This window comes from Protomyctophum bolini, assembly GCF_963924005.1.
Source record: "Protomyctophum bolini genome assembly, contig: SCAFFOLD_195, whole genome shotgun sequence".
In the NCBI taxonomy this organism is placed as follows: domain Eukaryota; kingdom Metazoa; phylum Chordata; class Actinopteri; order Myctophiformes; family Myctophidae; genus Protomyctophum; species Protomyctophum bolini.
Genome location: NW_027665720.1, coordinates 91400 through 109667, shown reverse-complemented (window position 1 = coordinate 109667; position 18268 = coordinate 91400).

The window sequence follows — 18268 nt, the reverse complement described above, 5'->3', positions numbered from 1 at the left end:
AGATCTCTAAAGCGTAGGACGTAACGCAGGACGTAGGTCTCTACAGCGTAGGACGTAACGTAGGACGTAACGCAGGACGTAGGTCTCTAAAACGTAGGACGTAGCGTAGGTCTCTAAAGCGTAGGATGTAGGTCTCTACAGCGTAGGACGTAACGTAGGACGTAGGACTCTACAGCGTAGGACGTAACGTAGGTCTCTAAAGCGTAGGACGTAGGTCTCTACAGCGTAGGACGTAGATCTCTAAAGCGTAGGACGTAACGCAGGACGTAGGTCTCTAAAGCGTAGAACGTAACGTAGGACGTAACGCAGGACGTAGGTCTCTAAAACGTAGGACGTAGCGTAGGTCTCTAAAGCGTAGGACGTAGGACTCTACAGCGTAGGACGTAACGTAGGTCTCTAAAGCGTAGGACGTAGGTCTCTACAGCGTAGGACGTAGATCTCTAAAGCGTAGGACGTAACGCAGGACGTAGGTCTCTACAGCGTAGGACGTAACGTAGGTCTCTAAAGCGTAGGACGTAGGTCTCTACAGCGTAGGACGTAACGTAGGTCTCTAAAGCGTAGGACGTAGGTCTCTAAAGCGTAGGACGTAGGTCTCTACAGCGTAGGACGTAGATCTCTAAAGCGTAGGACGTAACGCAGGACGTAGGTCTCTACAGCGTAGGACGTAACGTAGGACGTAACGCAGGACGTAGGTCTCTACAGCGTAGGACGTACGTCTCTACAGCGTAGGACGTAGATCTCTAAAATGTAGGACGTAGCGTAGGACGTAGGTCTCTAAAGCGTAGGACGTAGGTCTCTACAGCGTAGGACGTAACGTAGGACGTAGGTCTCTACAGCGTAGGATGTAGGTCTCTAAAGCGTAGGACGTAGGTCTCTACAGCGTAGGACTTACGTCTCTACAGCGTAGGACGTAGATCTCTAAAACGTAGGACGTAGCGTAGGACGTAGATCTCTAAAGCGTAGGACGTAACGCAGGACGTAGGTCTCTACAGCGTAGGACGTAACGTAGGTCTCTAAAGCGTAGGACGTAGGTCTCTAAAGCGTAGGACGTAACGCAGGATGTAGGTCTCTACAGCGTATGACGTAACGTAGGACGTAGGTCTCTACAGCGTAGGACGTAACGTAGGTCTCTAAAGCGTAGGACGTAGGTCTCTAAAGCGTAGGACGTAGGTCTCTACAGCGTAGGACGTAACGTAGGACGTAGGTCTCTACAGCGTAGGATGTAGGTCTCTAAAGCCTAGGACGTAGGTCTCTACAGCGTAGGACGTACGTCTCTACAGCGTAGGACGTAGATCTCTAAAACGTAGCGTAGGACGTAGATCTCTAAAGCGTAGGACGTAACGCAGGGCGTAGGTCTCTACAGCGTAGGACGTAACGTAGGTCTCTAAAGCGTAGGACGTAGGTCTCTAAAGCGTAGGACGTAACGCAGGATGTAGGTATCTACAGCGTAGGACGTAACGTAGGTCTCTAAAGCGTAGGACGTAAGTCTCTAAAGCGTAGGACGTAACGCAGGACGTAGGTCTCTACAGCGTAGAACGTAAGTCTCTAAAGCGTAGGACGTAGATCTCTAAAGCGTAGGACGTAACGCAGGACGTAGGTCTCTACAGCGTAGGACGTAACGTAGGTCTCTAAAGCGTAGGATGTAGGTCTCTAAAGCGTAGGACGTAGGTCTCTAAAGCGTAGGACGTAACGTAGGTCTCTAAAGCGCAGGACGTAGCGTAGGACGTAGATCTCTAAAACGTAGGACGTAACGTAGGACGTAGGTCTCTACAGCGTAGGACGTAACGTAGGTCTCTAAAGCGTAGGACGTAGGTCTCTACAGCGTAGGACGTAGATCTCTAAAGCGTAGGACGTAAGTCTCTAAAGCGTAGGACGTAACGCAGGACGTAGGTCTCTACAGCGTAGGACGTAGATCTCTAAAGCGTAGGACGTAACGCAGGACGTAGGTCTCTAAAACGTAGGACGTAGCGTAGGTCTCTAAAGCGTAGGACTCTACAGCGTAGGACGTAACGTAGGTCTCTAAAGCGTAGGACGTAGGTCTCTACAGCGTAGGACGTAGATCTCTAAAGCGTAGGACGTAACGCAGGACGTAGGTCTCTACAGCGTAGGACGTAACGTAGGACGTAACGCAGGACGTAGGTCTCAACAGCGTAGGACGTAACGTAGGTCTCTAAAGCGTAGGACGTAGGTCTCTACAGCGTAGGACGTAACGTAGGTCTCTAAAGCGTAGGACGTAGGTCTCTAAAGCGTAGGACGTAGGTCTCTAAAGCGTAGGACGTAGGTCTCTACAGCGTAGGACATAACGCAGGACGTATGTCTCTACAGCGTAGGACGTAACGTAGGTCTCTAAAGCGTAGGACGTAGGTCTCTACAGCGCAGGACGTATGTCTCTACAGCGTAGGACGTAACGTAGGTCTCTAAAGCGTAGGACGTAGGTCTCTACAGCGTAGGACGTAGGTCTCTACAGCGTAGGACGTAGGTCTCTACAGCGTAGGACGTAGATCTCTACAGCGTAGGACGTAACGTAGATCTCTAAAGCGTAGGACGTAGGTCTCTACAGCGTAGGACGTAATGTAGGTCTCTAAAGCGTAGGACGTAGGTCTCTAAAGCGTAGGACGTAGGTCTCTAAAGCGTAGGACGTAACGCAGGACGTAGGTCTCTACAGCGTAGGACGTAACGTAGGTCTCTAAAGCGTAGGACGTAGGTCTCTAAAGCGTAGGACGTAGGTCTCTAAAGCGTAGGACGTAAGTCTCTAAAGCGTAGGACGTAACGCAGGACGTAGGTCTCTACAGCGTAGGACGTAACGTAGGTCTCTAAAGCGTAGGACGTAGGTCTCTACAGCGTAGGACGTAGGTCTCTACAGCGTAGGACGTAGATCTCTAAAGCGTAGGACGTAACGTAGGTCTCTAAAGCGTAGGACGTAGGTCTCTAAAGTGTAGGACGTAGGTCTCTACAGCGTAGGACGTAAGGTAGATCTCTAAAGCGTAGGACGTAGGTCTCTACAGCGTAGGACGTAATGTAGGTCTCTAAAGCGTAGGACGTAGGTCTCTAAAGCGTAGGACGTAGGTCTCTAAAGCGTAGGACGTAACGCAGGACGTAGGTCTCTACAGCGTAGGACGTAACGTAGGTCTCTAAAGCGTAGGACGTAGGTCTCTAAAGCGTAGGACGTAGGTCTCTAAAGCGTAGGACGTAAGTCTCTAAAGCGTAGGACGTAACGCAGGACGTAGGTCTCTACAGCGTAGGACGTAACGTAGGTCTCTAAAGCGTAGGACGTAGGTCTCTACAGCGTAGGACGTAGGTCTCTACAGCGTAGGACGTAGATCTCTAAAGCGTAGGACGTAACGTAGGTCTCTAAAGCGTAGGACGTACGTCTCTACAGCGTAGGACGTAGATCTCTAAAATGTAGGACGTAGCGTAGGACGTAGGTCTCTAAAGCGTAGGACGTAGGTCTCTACAGCGTAGGACGTAACGTAGGACGTAGGTCTCTACAGCGTAGGATGTAGGTCTCTAAAGCGTAGGACGTAGGTCTCTACAGCGTAGGACTTACGTCTCTACAGCGTAGGACGTAGATCTCTAAAACTTAGGACGTAGCGTAGGACGTAGATCTCTAAAGCGTAGGACGTAACGCAGGACGTAGGTCTCTACAGCGTAGGACGTAACGTAGGTCTCTAAAGCGTAGGACGTAGGTCTCTAAAGCGTAGGACGTAACGCAGGATGTAGGTCTCTACAGCGTATGACGTAACGCAGGACGTAGGTCTCTACAGCGTAGGACGTAACGTAGGTCTCTAAAGCGTAGGACGTAGGTCTCTAAAGCGTAGGACGTAGGTCTCTACAGCGTAGGACGTAACGTAGGACGTAGGTCTCTACAGCGTAGGATGTAGGTCTCTAAAGCCTAGGACGTAGGTCTCTACAGCGTAGGACGTACGTCTCTACAGCGTAGGACGTAGATCTCTAAAACGTAGCGTAGGACGTAGATCTCTAAAGCGTAGGACGTAACGCAGGGCGTAGGTCTCTACAGCGTAGGACGTAACGTAGGTCTCTAAAGCGTAGGACGTAGGTCTCTAAAGCGTAGGACGTAACGCAGGATGTAGGTATCTACAGCGTAGGACGTAACGTAGGTCTCTAAAGCGTAGGACGTAAGTCTCTAAAGCGTAGGACGTAACGCAGGACGTAGGTCTCTACAGCGTAGAACGTAAGTCTCTAAAGCGTAGGACGTAGATCTCTAAAGCGTAGGACGTAACGCAGGACGTAGGTCTCTACAGCGTAGGACGTAACGTAGGTCTCTAAAGCGTAGGATGTAGGTCTCTAAAGCGTAGGACGTAGGTCTCTAAAGCGTAGGACGTAACGTAGGTCTCTAAAGCGCAGGACGTAGCGTAGGACGTAGATCTCTAAAACGTAGGACGTAACGTAGGACGTAGGTCTCTACAGCGTAGGACGTAACGTAGGTCTCTAAAGCGTAGGACGTAGGTCTCTACAGCGTAGGACGTAGATCTCTAAAGCGTAGGACGTAAGTCTCTAAAGCGTAGGACGTAACGCAGGACGTAGGTCTCTACAGCGTAGGACGTAGATCTCTAAAGCGTAGGACGTAACGCAGGACGTAGGTCTCTAAAACGTAGGACGTAGCGTAGGTCTCTAAAGCGTAGGACTCTACAGCGTAGGACGTAACGTAGGTCTCTAAAGCGTAGGACGTAGGTCTCTACAGCGTAGGACGTAGATCTCTAAAGCGTAGGACGTAACGCAGGACGTAGGTCTCTACAGCGTAGGACGTAACGTAGGACGTAACGCAGGACGTAGGTCTCAACAGCGTAGGACGTAACGTAGGTCTCTAAAGCGTAGGACGTAGGTCTCTACAGCGTAGGACGTAACGTAGGTCTCTAAAGCGTAGGACGTAGGTCTCTAAAGCGTAGGACGTAGGTCTCTAAAGCGTAGGACGTAGGTCTCTACAGCGTAGGACATAACGCAGGACGTATGTCTCTACAGCGTAGGACGTAACGTAGGTCTCTAAAGCGTAGGACGTAGGTCTCTACAGCGCAGGACGTATGTCTCTACAGCGTAGGACGTAACGTAGGTCTCTAAAGCGTAGGACGTAGGTCTCTACAGCGTAGGACGTAGGTCTCTACAGCGTAGGACGTAGGTCTCTACAGCGTAGGACGTAGATCTCTACAGCGTAGGACGTAACGTAGATCTCTAAAGCGTAGGACGTAGGTCTCTACAGCGTAGGACGTAATGTAGGTCTCTAAAGCGTAGGACGTAGGTCTCTAAAGCGTAGGACGTAGGTCTCTAAAGCGTAGGACGTAACGCAGGACGTAGGTCTCTACAGCGTAGGACGTAACGTAGGTCTCTAAAGCGTAGGACGTAGGTCTCTAAAGCGTAGGACGTAGGTCTCTAAAGCGTAGGACGTAAGTCTCTAAAGCGTAGGACGTAACGCAGGACGTAGGTCTCTACAGCGTAGGACGTAACGTAGGTCTCTAAAGCGTAGGACGTAGGTCTCTACAGCGTAGGACGTAGGTCTCTACAGCGTAGGACGTAGATCTCTAAAGCGTAGGACGTAACGTAGGTCTCTAAAGCGTAGGACGTAGGTCTCTAAAGTGTAGGACGTAGGTCTCTACAGCGTAGGACGTAAGGTAGATCTCTAAAGCGTAGGACGTAGGTCTCTACAGCGTAGGACGTAATGTAGGTCTCTAAAGCGTAGGACGTAGGTCTCTAAAGCGTAGGACGTAGGTCTCTAAAGCGTAGGACGTAACGCAGGACGTAGGTCTCTACAGCGTAGGACGTAACGTAGGTCTCTAAAGCGTAGGACGTAGGTCTCTAAAGCGTAGGACGTAGGTCTCTAAAGCGTAGGACGTAAGTCTCTAAAGCGTAGGACGTAACGCAGGACGTAGGTCTCTACAGCGTAGGACGTAACGTAGGTCTCTAAAGCGTAGGACGTAGGTCTCTACAGCGTAGGACGTAGGTCTCTACAGCGTAGGACGTAGATCTCTAAAGCGTAGGACGTAACGTAGGTCTCTAAAGCGTAGGACGTACGTCTCTACAGCGTAGGACGTAGATCTCTAAAATGTAGGACGTAGCGTAGGACGTAGGTCTCTAAAGCGTAGGACGTAGGTCTCTACAGCGTAGGACGTAACGTAGGACGTAGGTCTCTACAGCGTAGGATGTAGGTCTCTAAAGCGTAGGACGTAGGTCTCTACAGCGTAGGACTTACGTCTCTACAGCGTAGGACGTAGATCTCTAAAACTTAGGACGTAGCGTAGGACGTAGATCTCTAAAGCGTAGGACGTAACGCAGGACGTAGGTCTCTACAGCGTAGGACGTAACGTAGGTCTCTAAAGCGTAGGACGTAGGTCTCTAAAGCGTAGGACGTAACGCAGGATGTAGGTCTCTACAGCGTATGACGTAACGCAGGACGTAGGTCTCTACAGCGTAGGACGTAACGTAGGTCTCTAAAGCGTAGGACGTAGGTCTCTAAAGCGTAGGACGTAGGTCTCTACAGCGTAGGACGTAACGTAGGACGTAGGTCTCTACAGCGTAGGATGTAGGTCTCTAAAGCCTAGGACGTAGGTCTCTACAGCGTAGGACGTACGTCTCTACAGCGTAGGACGTAGATCTCTAAAACGTAGCGTAGGACGTAGATCTCTAAAGCGTAGGACGTAACGCAGGGCGTAGGTCTCTACAGCGTAGGACGTAACGTAGGTCTCTAAAGCGTAGGACGTAGGTCTCTAAAGCGTAGGACGTAACGCAGGATGTAGGTATCTACAGCGTAGGACGTAACGTAGGTCTCTAAAGCGTAGGACGTAAGTCTCTAAAGCGTAGGACGTAACGCAGGACGTAGGTCTCTACAGCGTAGAACGTAAGTCTCTAAAGCGTAGGACGTAGATCTCTAAAGCGTAGGACGTAACGCAGGACGTAGGTCTCTACAGCGTAGGACGTAACGTAGGTCTCTAAAGCGTAGGATGTAGGTCTCTAAAGCGTAGGACGTAGGTCTCTAAAGCGTAGGACGTAACGTAGGTCTCTAAAGCGCAGGACGTAGCGTAGGACGTAGATCTCTAAAACGTAGGACGTAACGTAGGACGTAGGTCTCTACAGCGTAGGACGTAACGTAGGTCTCTAAAGCGTAGGACGTAGGTCTCTACAGCGTAGGACGTAGATCTCTAAAGCGTAGGACGTAAGTCTCTAAAGCGTAGGACGTAACGCAGGACGTAGGTCTCTACAGCGTAGGACGTAGATCTCTAAAGCGTAGGACGTAACGCAGGACGTAGGTCTCTAAAACGTAGGACGTAGCGTAGGTCTCTAAAGCGTAGGACTCTACAGCGTAGGACGTAACGTAGGTCTCTAAAGCGTAGGACGTAGGTCTCTACAGCGTAGGACGTAGATCTCTAAAGCGTAGGACGTAACGCAGGACGTAGGTCTCTACAGCGTAGGACGTAACGTAGGACGTAACGCAGGACGTAGGTCTCAACAGCGTAGGACGTAACGTAGGTCTCTAAAGCGTAGGACGTAGGTCTCTACAGCGTAGGACGTAACGTAGGTCTCTAAAGCGTAGGACGTAGGTCTCTAAAGCGTAGGACGTAGGTCTCTAAAGCGTAGGACGTAGGTCTCTACAGCGTAGGACATAACGCAGGACGTATGTCTCTACAGCGTAGGACGTAACGTAGGTCTCTAAAGCGTAGGACGTAGGTCTCTACAGCGCAGGACGTATGTCTCTACAGCGTAGGACGTAACGTAGGTCTCTAAAGCGTAGGACGTAGGTCTCTACAGCGTAGGACGTAGGTCTCTACAGCGTAGGACGTAGGTCTCTACAGCGTAGGACGTAGATCTCTACAGCGTAGGACGTAACGTAGATCTCTAAAGCGTAGGACGTAGGTCTCTACAGCGTAGGACGTAATGTAGGTCTCTAAAGCGTAGGACGTAGGTCTCTAAAGCGTAGGACGTAGGTCTCTAAAGCGTAGGACGTAACGCAGGACGTAGGTCTCTACAGCGTAGGACGTAACGTAGGTCTCTAAAGCGTAGGACGTAGGTCTCTAAAGCGTAGGACGTAGGTCTCTAAAGCGTAGGACGTAAGTCTCTAAAGCGTAGGACGTAACGCAGGACGTAGGTCTCTACAGCGTAGGACGTAACGTAGGTCTCTAAAGCGTAGGACGTAGGTCTCTACAGCGTAGGACGTAGGTCTCTACAGCGTAGGACGTAGATCTCTAAAGCGTAGGACGTAACGTAGGTCTCTAAAGCGTAGGACGTAGGTCTCTAAAGTGTAGGACGTAGGTCTCTACAGCGTAGGACGTAAGGTAGATCTCTAAAGCGTAGGACGTAGGTCTCTACAGCGTAGGACGTAATGTAGGTCTCTAAAGCGTAGGACGTAGGTCTCTAAAGCGTAGGACGTAGGTCTCTAAAGCGTAGGACGTAACGCAGGACGTAGGTCTCTACAGCGTAGGACGTAACGTAGGTCTCTAAAGCGTAGGACGTAGGTCTCTAAAGCGTAGGACGTAGGTCTCTAAAGCGTAGGACGTAAGTCTCTAAAGCGTAGGACGTAACGCAGGACGTAGGTCTCTACAGCGTAGGACGTAACGTAGGTCTCTAAAGCGTAGGACGTAGGTCTCTACAGCGTAGGACGTAGGTCTCTACAGCGTAGGACGTAGATCTCTAAAGCGTAGGACGTAACGTAGGTCTCTAAAGCGTAGGACGTACGTCTCTACAGCGTAGGACGTAGATCTCTAAAATGTAGGACGTAGCGTAGGACGTAGGTCTCTAAAGCGTAGGACGTAGGTCTCTACAGCGTAGGACGTAACGTAGGACGTAGGTCTCTACAGCGTAGGATGTAGGTCTCTAAAGCGTAGGACGTAGGTCTCTACAGCGTAGGACTTACGTCTCTACAGCGTAGGACGTAGATCTCTAAAACTTAGGACGTAGCGTAGGACGTAGATCTCTAAAGCGTAGGACGTAACGCAGGACGTAGGTCTCTACAGCGTAGGACGTAACGTAGGTCTCTAAAGCGTAGGACGTAGGTCTCTAAAGCGTAGGACGTAACGCAGGATGTAGGTCTCTACAGCGTATGACGTAACGCAGGACGTAGGTCTCTACAGCGTAGGACGTAACGTAGGTCTCTAAAGCGTAGGACGTAGGTCTCTAAAGCGTAGGACGTAGGTCTCTACAGCGTAGGACGTAACGTAGGACGTAGGTCTCTACAGCGTAGGATGTAGGTCTCTAAAGCCTAGGACGTAGGTCTCTACAGCGTAGGACGTACGTCTCTACAGCGTAGGACGTAGATCTCTAAAACGTAGCGTAGGACGTAGATCTCTAAAGCGTAGGACGTAACGCAGGGCGTAGGTCTCTACAGCGTAGGACGTAACGTAGGTCTCTAAAGCGTAGGACGTAGGTCTCTAAAGCGTAGGACGTAACGCAGGATGTAGGTATCTACAGCGTAGGACGTAACGTAGGTCTCTAAAGCGTAGGACGTAAGTCTCTAAAGCGTAGGACGTAACGCAGGACGTAGGTCTCTACAGCGTAGAACGTAAGTCTCTAAAGCGTAGGACGTAGATCTCTAAAGCGTAGGACGTAACGCAGGACGTAGGTCTCTACAGCGTAGGACGTAACGTAGGTCTCTAAAGCGTAGGATGTAGGTCTCTAAAGCGTAGGACGTAGGTCTCTAAAGCGTAGGACGTAACGTAGGTCTCTAAAGCGCAGGACGTAGCGTAGGACGTAGATCTCTAAAACGTAGGACGTAACGTAGGACGTAGGTCTCTACAGCGTAGGACGTAACGTAGGTCTCTAAAGCGTAGGACGTAGGTCTCTACAGCGTAGGACGTAGATCTCTAAAGCGTAGGACGTAAGTCTCTAAAGCGTAGGACGTAACGCAGGACGTAGGTCTCTACAGCGTAGGACGTAGATCTCTAAAGCGTAGGACGTAACGCAGGACGTAGGTCTCTAAAACGTAGGACGTAGCGTAGGTCTCTAAAGCGTAGGACTCTACAGCGTAGGACGTAACGTAGGTCTCTAAAGCGTAGGACGTAGGTCTCTACAGCGTAGGACGTAGATCTCTAAAGCGTAGGACGTAACGCAGGACGTAGGTCTCTACAGCGTAGGACGTAACGTAGGACGTAACGCAGGACGTAGGTCTCAACAGCGTAGGACGTAACGTAGGTCTCTAAAGCGTAGGACGTAGGTCTCTACAGCGTAGGACGTAACGTAGGTCTCTAAAGCGTAGGACGTAGGTCTCTAAAGCGTAGGACGTAGGTCTCTAAAGCGTAGGACGTAGGTCTCTACAGCGTAGGACATAACGCAGGACGTATGTCTCTACAGCGTAGGACGTAACGTAGGTCTCTAAAGCGTAGGACGTAGGTCTCTACAGCGCAGGACGTATGTCTCTACAGCGTAGGACGTAACGTAGGTCTCTAAAGCGTAGGACGTAGGTCTCTACAGCGTAGGACGTAGGTCTCTACAGCGTAGGACGTAGGTCTCTACAGCGTAGGACGTAGATCTCTACAGCGTAGGACGTAACGTAGATCTCTAAAGCGTAGGACGTAGGTCTCTACAGCGTAGGACGTAATGTAGGTCTCTAAAGCGTAGGACGTAGGTCTCTAAAGCGTAGGACGTAGGTCTCTAAAGCGTAGGACGTAACGCAGGACGTAGGTCTCTACAGCGTAGGACGTAACGTAGGTCTCTAAAGCGTAGGACGTAGGTCTCTAAAGCGTAGGACGTAGGTCTCTAAAGCGTAGGACGTAAGTCTCTAAAGCGTAGGACGTAACGCAGGACGTAGGTCTCTACAGCGTAGGACGTAACGTAGGTCTCTAAAGCGTAGGACGTAGGTCTCTACAGCGTAGGACGTAGGTCTCTACAGCGTAGGACGTAGATCTCTAAAGCGTAGGACGTAACGTAGGTCTCTAAAGCGTAGGACGTAGGTCTCTAAAGTGTAGGACGTAGGTCTCTACAGCGTAGGACGTAACGTAGATCTCTAAAGCGTAGGACGTAGGTCTCTACAGCGTAGGACGTAATGTAGGTCTCTAAAGCGTAGGACGTAGGTCTCTAAAGCGTAGGACGTAGGTCTCTAAAGCGTAGGACGTAACGCAGGACGTAGGTCTCTACAGCGTAGGACGTAACGTAGGTCTCTAAAGCGTAGGACGTAGGTCTCTAAAGCGTAGGACGTAGGTCTCTAAAGCGTAGGACGTAAGTCTCTAAAGCGTAGGACGTAACGCAGGACGTAGGTCTCTACAGCGTAGGACGTAACGTAGGTCTCTAAAGCGTAGGACGTAGGTCTCTACAGCGTAGGACGTAGGTCTCTACAGCGTAGGACGTAGATCTCTAAAGCGTAGGACGTAACGTAGGTCTCTAAAGCGTAGGACGTACGTCTCTACAGCGTAGGACGTAGATCTCTAAAATGTAGGACGTAGCGTAGGACGTAGGTCTCTAAAGCGTAGGACGTAGGTCTCTACAGCGTAGGACGTAACGTAGGACGTAGGTCTCTACAGCGTAGGATGTAGGTCTCTAAAGCGTAGGACGTAGGTCTCTACAGCGTAGGACTTACGTCTCTACAGCGTAGGACGTAGATCTCTAAAACTTAGGACGTAGCGTAGGACGTAGATCTCTAAAGCGTAGGACGTAACGCAGGACGTAGGTCTCTACAGCGTAGGACGTAACGTAGGTCTCTAAAGCGTAGGACGTAGGTCTCTAAAGCGTAGGACGTAACGCAGGATGTAGGTCTCTACAGCGTATGACGTAACGCAGGACGTAGGTCTCTACAGCGTAGGACGTAACGTAGGTCTCTAAAGCGTAGGACGTAGGTCTCTAAAGCGTAGGACGTAGGTCTCTACAGCGTAGGACGTAACGTAGGACGTAGGTCTCTACAGCGTAGGATGTAGGTCTCTAAAGCCTAGGACGTAGGTCTCTACAGCGTAGGACGTACGTCTCTACAGCGTAGGACGTAGATCTCTAAAACGTAGCGTAGGACGTAGATCTCTAAAGCGTAGGACGTAACGCAGGGCGTAGGTCTCTACAGCGTAGGACGTAACGTAGGTCTCTAAAGCGTAGGACGTAGGTCTCTAAAGCGTAGGACGTAACGCAGGATGTAGGTATCTACAGCGTAGGACGTAACGTAGGTCTCTAAAGCGTAGGACGTAAGTCTCTAAAGCGTAGGACGTAACGCAGGACGTAGGTCTCTACAGCGTAGAACGTAAGTCTCTAAAGCGTAGGACGTAGATCTCTAAAGCGTAGGACGTAACGCAGGACGTAGGTCTCTACAGCGTAGGACGTAACGTAGGTCTCTAAAGCGTAGGATGTAGGTCTCTAAAGCGTAGGACGTAGGTCTCTAAAGCGTAGGACGTAACGTAGGTCTCTAAAGCGCAGGACGTAGCGTAGGACGTAGATCTCTAAAACGTAGGACGTAACGTAGGACGTAGGTCTCTACAGCGTAGGACGTAACGTAGGTCTCTAAAGCGTAGGACGTAGGTCTCTACAGCGTAGGACGTAGATCTCTAAAGCGTAGGACGTAAGTCTCTAAAGCGTAGGACGTAACGCAGGACGTAGGTCTCTACAGCGTAGGACGTAGATCTCTAAAGCGTAGGACGTAACGCAGGACGTAGGTCTCTAAAACGTAGGACGTAGCGTAGGTCTCTAAAGCGTAGGACTCTACAGCGTAGGACGTAACGTAGGTCTCTAAAGCGTAGGACGTAGGTCTCTACAGCGTAGGACGTAGATCTCTAAAGCGTAGGACGTAACGCAGGACGTAGGTCTCTACAGCGTAGGACGTAACGTAGGACGTAACGCAGGACGTAGGTCTCAACAGCGTAGGACGTAACGTAGGTCTCTAAAGCGTAGGACGTAGGTCTCTACAGCGTAGGACGTAACGTAGGTCTCTAAAGCGTAGGACGTAGGTCTCTAAAGCGTAGGACGTAGGTCTCTAAAGCGTAGGACGTAGGTCTCTACAGCGTAGGACATAACGCAGGACGTATGTCTCTACAGCGTAGGACGTAACGTAGGTCTCTAAAGCGTAGGACGTAGGTCTCTACAGCGCAGGACGTATGTCTCTACAGCGTAGGACGTAACGTAGGTCTCTAAAGCGTAGGACGTAGGTCTCTACAGCGTAGGACGTAGGTCTCTACAGCGTAGGACGTAGGTCTCTACAGCGTAGGACGTAGATCTCTACAGCGTAGGACGTAACGTAGATCTCTAAAGCGTAGGACGTAGGTCTCTACAGCGTAGGACGTAATGTAGGTCTCTAAAGCGTAGGACGTAGGTCTCTAAAGCGTAGGACGTAGGTCTCTAAAGCGTAGGACGTAACGCAGGACGTAGGTCTCTACAGCGTAGGACGTAACGTAGGTCTCTAAAGCGTAGGACGTAGGTCTCTAAAGCGTAGGACGTAGGTCTCTAAAGCGTAGGACGTAAGTCTCTAAAGCGTAGGACGTAACGCAGGACGTAGGTCTCTACAGCGTAGGACGTAACGTAGGTCTCTAAAGCGTAGGACGTAGGTCTCTACAGCGTAGGACGTAGGTCTCTACAGCGTAGGACGTAGATCTCTAAAGCGTAGGACGTAACGTAGGTCTCTAAAGCGTAGGACGTAGGTCTCTAAAGTGTAGGACGTAGGTCTCTACAGCGTAGGACGTAAGGTAGATCTCTAAAGCGTAGGACGTAGGTCTCTACAGCGTAGGACGTAATGTAGGTCTCTAAAGCGTAGGACGTAGGTCTCTAAAGCGTAGGACGTAGGTCTCTAAAGCGTAGGACGTAACGCAGGACGTAGGTCTCTACAGCGTAGGACGTAACGTAGGTCTCTAAAGCGTAGGACGTAGGTCTCTAAAGCGTAGGACGTAGGTCTCTAAAGCGTAGGACGTAAGTCTCTAAAGCGTAGGACGTAACGCAGGACGTAGGTCTCTACAGCGTAGGACGTAACGTAGGTCTCTAAAGCGTAGGACGTAGGTCTCTACAGCGTAGGACGTAGGTCTCTACAGCGTAGGACGTAGATCTCTAAAGCGTAGGACGTAACGTAGGTCTCTAAAGCGTAGGACGTACGTCTCTACAGCGTAGGACGTAGATCTCTAAAATGTAGGACGTAGCGTAGGACGTAGGTCTCTAAAGCGTAGGACGTAGGTCTCTACAGCGTAGGACGTAACGTAGGACGTAGGTCTCTACAGCGTAGGATGTAGGTCTCTAAAGCGTAGGACGTAGGTCTCTACAGCGTAGGACTTACGTCTCTACAGCGTAGGACGTAGATCTCTAAAACTTAGGACGTAGCGTAGGACGTAGATCTCTAAAGCGTAGGACGTAACGCAGGACGTAGGTCTCTACAGCGTAGGACGTAACGTAGGTCTCTAAAGCGTAGGACGTAGGTCTCTAAAGCGTAGGACGTAACGCAGGATGTAGGTCTCTACAGCGTATGACGTAACGCAGGACGTAGGTCTCTACAGCGTAGGACGTAACGTAGGTCTCTAAAGCGTAGGACGTAGGTCTCTAAAGCGTAGGACGTAGGTCTCTACAGCGTAGGACGTAACGTAGGACGTAGGTCTCTACAGCGTAGGATGTAGGTCTCTAAAGCCTAGGACGTAGGTCTCTACAGCGTAGGACGTACGTCTCTACAGCGTAGGACGTAGATCTCTAAAACGTAGCGTAGGACGTAGATCTCTAAAGCGTAGGACGTAACGCAGGGCGTAGGTCTCTACAGCGTAGGACGTAACGTAGGTCTCTAAAGCGTAGGACGTAGGTCTCTAAAGCGTAGGACGTAACGCAGGATGTAGGTATCTACAGCGTAGGACGTAACGTAGGTCTCTAAAGCGTAGGACGTAAGTCTCTAAAGCGTAGGACGTAACGCAGGACGTAGGTCTCTACAGCGTAGAACGTAAGTCTCTAAAGCGTAGGACGTAGATCTCTAAAGCGTAGGACGTAACGCAGGACGTAGGTCTCTACAGCGTAGGACGTAACGTAGGTCTCTAAAGCGTAGGATGTAGGTCTCTAAAGCGTAGGACGTAGGTCTCTAAAGCGTAGGACGTAACGTAGGTCTCTAAAGCGCAGGACGTAGCGTAGGACGTAGATCTCTAAAACGTAGGACGTAACGTAGGACGTAGGTCTCTACAGCGTAGGACGTAACGTAGGTCTCTAAAGCGTAGGACGTAGGTCTCTACAGCGTAGGACGTAGATCTCTAAAGCGTAGGACGTAAGTCTCTAAAGCGTAGGACGTAACGCAGGACGTAGGTCTCTACAGCGTAGGACGTAGATCTCTAAAGCGTAGGACGTAACGCAGGACGTAGGTCTCTAAAACGTAGGACGTAGCGTAGGTCTCTAAAGCGTAGGACTCTACAGCGTAGGACGTAACGTAGGTCTCTAAAGCGTAGGACGTAGGTCTCTACAGCGTAGGACGTAGATCTCTAAAGCGTAGGACGTAACGCAGGACGTAGGTCTCTACAGCGTAGGACGTAACGTAGGACGTAACGCAGGACGTAGGTCTCAACAGCGTAGGACGTAACGTAGGTCTCTAAAGCGTAGGACGTAGGTCTCTACAGCGTAGGACGTAACGTAGGTCTCTAAAGCGTAGGACGTAGGTCTCTAAAGCGTAGGACGTAGGTCTCTAAAGCGTAGGACGTAGGTCTCTACAGCGTAGGACATAACGCAGGACGTATGTCTCTACAGCGTAGGACGTAACGTAGGTCTCTAAAGCGTAGGACGTAGGTCTCTACAGCGCAGGACGTATGTCTCTACAGCGTAGGACGTAACGTAGGTCTCTAAAGCGTAGGACGTAGGTCTCTACAGCGTAGGACGTAGGTCTCTACAGCGTAGGACGTAGGTCTCTACAGCGTAGGACGTAGATCTCTACAGCGTAGGACGTAACGTAGATCTCTAAAGCGTAGGACGTAGGTCTCTACAGCGTAGGACGTAATGTAGGTCTCTAAAGCGTAGGACGTAGGTCTCTAAAGCGTAGGACGTAGGTCTCTAAAGCGTAGGACGTAACGCAGGACGTAGGTCTCTACAGCGTAGGACGTAACGTAGGTCTCTAAAGCGTAGGACGTAGGTCTCTAAAGCGTAGGACGTAGGTCTCTAAAGCGTAGGACGTAAGTCTCTAAAGCGTAGGACGTAACGCAGGACGTAGGTCTCTACAGCGTAGGACGTAACGTAGGTCTCTAAAGCGTAGGACGTAGGTCTCTACAGCGTAGGACGTAGGTCTCTACAGCGTAGGACGTAGATCTCTAAAGCGTAGGACGTAACGTAGGTCTCTAAAGCGTAGGACGTAGGTCTCTAAAGTGTAGGACGTAGGTCTCTACAGCGTAGGACGTAACGTAGATCTCTAAAGCGTAGGACGTAGGTCTCTACAGCGTAGGACGTAATGTAGGTCTCTAAAGCGTAGGACGTAGGTCTCTAAAGCGTAGGACGTAGGTCTCTAAAGCGTAGGACGTAACGCAGGACGTAGGTCTCTACAGCGTAGGACGTAACGTAGGTCTCTAAAGCGTAGGACGTAGGTCTCTAAAGCGTAGGACGTAGGTCTCTAAAGCGTAGGACGTAAGTCTCTAAAGCGTAGGACGTAACGCAGGACGTAGGTCTCTACAGCGTAGGACGTAACGTAGGTCTCTAAAGCGTAGGACGTAGGTCTCTACAGCGTAGGACGTAGGTCTCTACAGCGTAGGACGTAGATCTCTAAAGCGTAGGACGTAACGTAGGTCTCTAAAGCGTAGGACGTACGTCTCTACAGCGTAGGACGTAGATCTCTAAAATGTAGGACGTAGCGTAGGACGTAGGTCTCTAAAGCGTAGGACGTAGGTCTCTACAGCGTAGGACGTAACGTAGGACGTAGGTCTCTACAGCGTAGGATGTAGGTCTCTAAAGCGTAGGACGTAGGTCTCTACAGCGTAGGACTTACGTCTCTACAGCGTAGGACGTAGATCTCTAAAACTTAGGACGTAGCGTAGGACGTAGATCTCTAAAGCGTAGGACGTAACGCAGGACGTAGGTCTCTACAGCGTAGGACGTAACGTAGGTCTCTAAAGCGTAGGACGTAGGTCTCTAAAGCGTAGGACGTAACGCAGGATGTAGGTCTCTACAGCGTATGACGTAACGCAGGACGTAGGTCTCTACAGCGTAGGACGTAACGTAGGTCTCTAAAGCGTAGGACGTAGGTCTCTAAAGCGTAGGACGTAGGTCTCTACAGCGTAGGACGTAACGTAGGACGTAGGTCTCTACAGCGTAGGATGTAGGTCTCTAAAGCCTAGGACGTAGGTCTCTACAGCGTAGGACGTACGTCTCTACAGCGTAGGACGTAGATCTCTAAAACGTAGCGTAGGACGTAGATCTCTAAAGCGTAGGACGTAACGCAGGGCGTAGGTCTCTACAGCGTAGGACGTAACGTAGGTCTCTAAAGCGTAGGACGTAGGTCTCTAAAGCGTAGGACGTAACGCAGGATGTAGGTATCTACAGCGTAGGACGTAACGTAGGTCTCTAAAGCGTAGGACGTAAGTCTCTAAAGCGTAGGACGTAACGCAGGACGTAGGTCTCTACAGCGTAGAACGTAAGTCTCTAAAGCGTAGGACGTAGATCTCTAAAGCGTAGGACGTAACGCAGGACGTAGGTCTCTACAGCGTAGGACGTAACGTAGGTCTCTAAAGCGTAGGATGTAGGTCTCTAAAGCGTAGGACGTAGGTCTCTAAAGCGTAGGACGTAACGTAGGTCTCTAAAGCGCAGGACGTAGCGTAGGACGTAGATCTCTAAAACGTAGGACGTAACGTAGGACGTAGGTCTCTACAGCGTAGGACGTAACGTAGGTCTCTAAAGCGTAGGACGTAGGTCTCTACAGCGTAGGACGTAGATCTCTAAAGCGTAGGACGTAAGTCTCTAAAGCGTAGGACGTAACGCAGGACGTAGGTCTCTACAGCGTAGGACGTAGATCTCTAAAGCGTAGGACGTAACGCAGGACGTAGGTCTCTAAAACGTAGGACGTAGCGTAGGTCTCTAAAGCGTAGGACTCTACAGCGTAGGACGTAACGTAGGTCTCTAAAGCGTAGGACGTAGGTCTCTACAGCGTAGGACGTAGATCTCTAAAGCGTAGGACGTAACGCAGGACGTAGGTCTCTACAGCGTAGGACGTAACGTAGGACGTAACGCAGGACGTAGGTCTCAACAGCGTAGGACGTAACGTAGGTCTCTAAAGCGTAGGACGTAGGTCTCTACAGCGTAGGACGTAACGTAGGTCTCTAAAGCGTAGGACGTAGGTCTCTAAAGCGTAGGACGTAGGTCTCTAAAGCGTAGGACGTAGGTCTCTACAGCGTAGGACATAACGCAGGACGTATGTCTCTACAGCGTAGGACGTAAC